Raw genomic sequence first — 2,590 nt, forward strand, 5'->3', positions numbered from 1 at the left:
TTATAGATATCATCCCTTCACTATGTTCTTTTCAATGTGAAGCGTTGCGTGCTGTGACTTGGTGTTGCTTCAAGTGCATCATTCTCCACACGGGATGCGCATGATCGCTTATAATACTTTGGGGAGACAAGGGGGCGTGGCCTAAGGGAATAGCACTCGTGGGCCACGCCCCACCAACCCCCCCCCCCCACCCCTCGGGGAAATGGGCCTGCCCCCACAGCTTGAAAAAATCCTAGAGGAAACACTGCAATCCATTTATATAATAATAAACAAAACACTTTGGCACTTGAGAAAGCTTTCGCAAAAGAGTGTAGTTACCAATGTATACCAATGTGCATGCATGTGCACAATATGAACACTTGAAACAGAGGCATGCATGTATAAGGCATATAAGAAAGCCTACCTTGGACAAAAAACTAAATCACATTCAGGGAATACAGTAACGCAGCGTTTCTTAGATTAGTAACTAATGTAAGAGATTATTAGGATTAGAATTATTTCACCCTTCAGTCCACGGTTGGTGCTGGTATGGTTCCTGTCTTCAAGCTTTTCATCACACATTCACTGTGCTTGGCAGTCTGTAGAAAATGCCTGATGAGACATTATGGCATATGCCTGAGTTCTGCTGATTTATCTTCCAGCTCTTTCTCAACCTCTTTGAGTTCTGTGACTTTTTCTTTGTATCTTTTTCTGAGTAAGTTTGATTTGGTGATTAGCTCGGCCATGAGTGTGCCTGATTTGCCCTCAACTTGCTCTGCCAGTTTGTCTGCATCTTTTTCTAGGCTGTTTGCTTCCTCAATCAGTATCATCTTCTTCTTTTTAAGCAGCTCAAGGTGGTCTTCTGCAACTTTTCTCTTTGTGCATTGCTTGCATGCTTTCTTTTTTCCTGTTCCAGGTGTAGCCAATACCGAGACCTTGCTGAAGCTGTAGCAGCCAAAAGCTCCTTTGTCAGTGGTACTTTGAGAATCCCGCCACAGACAGAGACGTAGTCACATATGAGCAACTACTGTGTCGTCCTTCATGTTGTCAGCCTCTATCTCCTTGTTTACAGAAAAACCCCTCTCAACCGTTGCTTAGCCATGGGAGAGGAGCAGAAGTTTCCTGGTGAAAGCCCAGAGTTCAGGGTAGGATTGATGGAGGAGCCCATGCAAGAAAACGTCCAGTCTTGTACGCATCGGTTGGAAGGAGGAAAATGATTCATCTTTTGCCTCCAGAGACAAGAAATTTCCAAATTGCTGGACAATCAAATCACCTGTCGTGAAACAGATTAACACAAAATAATTAAATAAATAAAAATCAATGTAATGAAAAAGTTTAGACTGACAAACCTGAAAAAAAAAAAAATCACAATAAGTTAAGTGTGACGGTGTACATTCAGCTAGACTTCTAAATCTTAAGTACCAGCAGAGATGCCTCCTGACAACTGGTGATCATGCAGAAACTTCTGAACAACTCCCTTCATTCTTTCATAGCACAAGTCGGGGTCTGAGAACTTGTTTGTTGGGTCCAAACATGCCATCTGCCTCACAATGCTGTACTTCAGTGGGCTCTTGTCTTGCATTTTCTTGACAATGTTAGTTAAACAGTCCATGCAGTCCTTTCTAAATGCCAACACACTGAGCTCACCTACGCTGCTGTTGGGGCTACTCTGGAGTTCCTAACAGGAAGAGGGGAGGAGGGCCTGTGAGACTGACTAAAAGTTTTATGCAAAAATAAAGTTGATTTTCTGTACCTTAACCATTATTTGATATTTGACACCTCTGCCTTTACCTTTAGGACTGCTTCTGCTCCTTATCCAATGTCCACATCCTTTAAGTGAGCCCTTGCTTCCTTGGCAGTCTGACCATTTGCAGGGCTGTGATGTCATTAAGGATCTCTGCCTTGATGAACCTCTTCAGCAAGCTCTGAGAACATATACAGTACAACATATATACATATATAAATAACAATACAAATAAAAAAAAGTGCTGGAGGGGAATTGTTAAATTAAAATTTAAATTTCATACACTTTTTTAATCCATGGCATGTTACATTTACCTTCATGAGAAAAGCCAGATCTTTACTGATGAATGGCATCACAGGCTCATCTGTCTGATATTTTGTCAAAAAGATGGTAAAGGTCCTAGAGACAGCCATGAAGATATGCAATTTGGCCATTATGATAGGGTCATTCCGTGCCTCTGCAAGTGTGTCATAGGATGATGTTCTAGGGTTTGGAAGTTTTTTCTTCGTCACTGCATCCACATACATCACAATCATTGGCCATATTGTAATAGCCCTGTCAACGACGGGTAGGTTTTCTATCCAGCGATGCCCGCAGAACGGTAGGGGAAACACAGATGTCTTGGTCAAAGTGCAGAAATCTTCTCTTCTAGCAGGGGTATTATGAAAGAGTGTATGCAATGCCCTGAGCACTTTCTCCAGCTGCCAGACACTGAAGCCACCTTTGAAGGCATTGTGGAGCGTGTGGAGCCCGCAGCTTCCCACTACAATAAGCTGGGCACCTCCAAATGCCTCTGCATGTTCCTGTTGAAGAGGTTGAAAAAAACTTGCAGTTAACATTTGGTCCATCCATTGAGATAGAAATCAT

At 42.5% G+C, this 2,590-nt stretch overlaps 2 pseudogenes; both read right to left on the reverse strand.

The window, feature by feature from the left end:
• Nucleotides 1-602: 602 nt before the first annotated feature.
• On the reverse strand, nucleotides 603-1,591 carry LOC148981316 (uncharacterized; annotated as a pseudogene).
• Nucleotides 1,592-1,740: 149 nt separating this feature from the next.
• Nucleotides 1,741-2,590, reverse strand: LOC148981317 (uncharacterized; annotated as a pseudogene).

The sequence above is a fragment of the Pimephales promelas genome, chromosome 5 (assembly GCF_988280905.1).
Source record: "Pimephales promelas chromosome 5, fPimPro1.hap1.1, whole genome shotgun sequence".
Classification (NCBI taxonomy): Eukaryota; Metazoa; Chordata; class Actinopteri; order Cypriniformes; family Leuciscidae; genus Pimephales; species Pimephales promelas.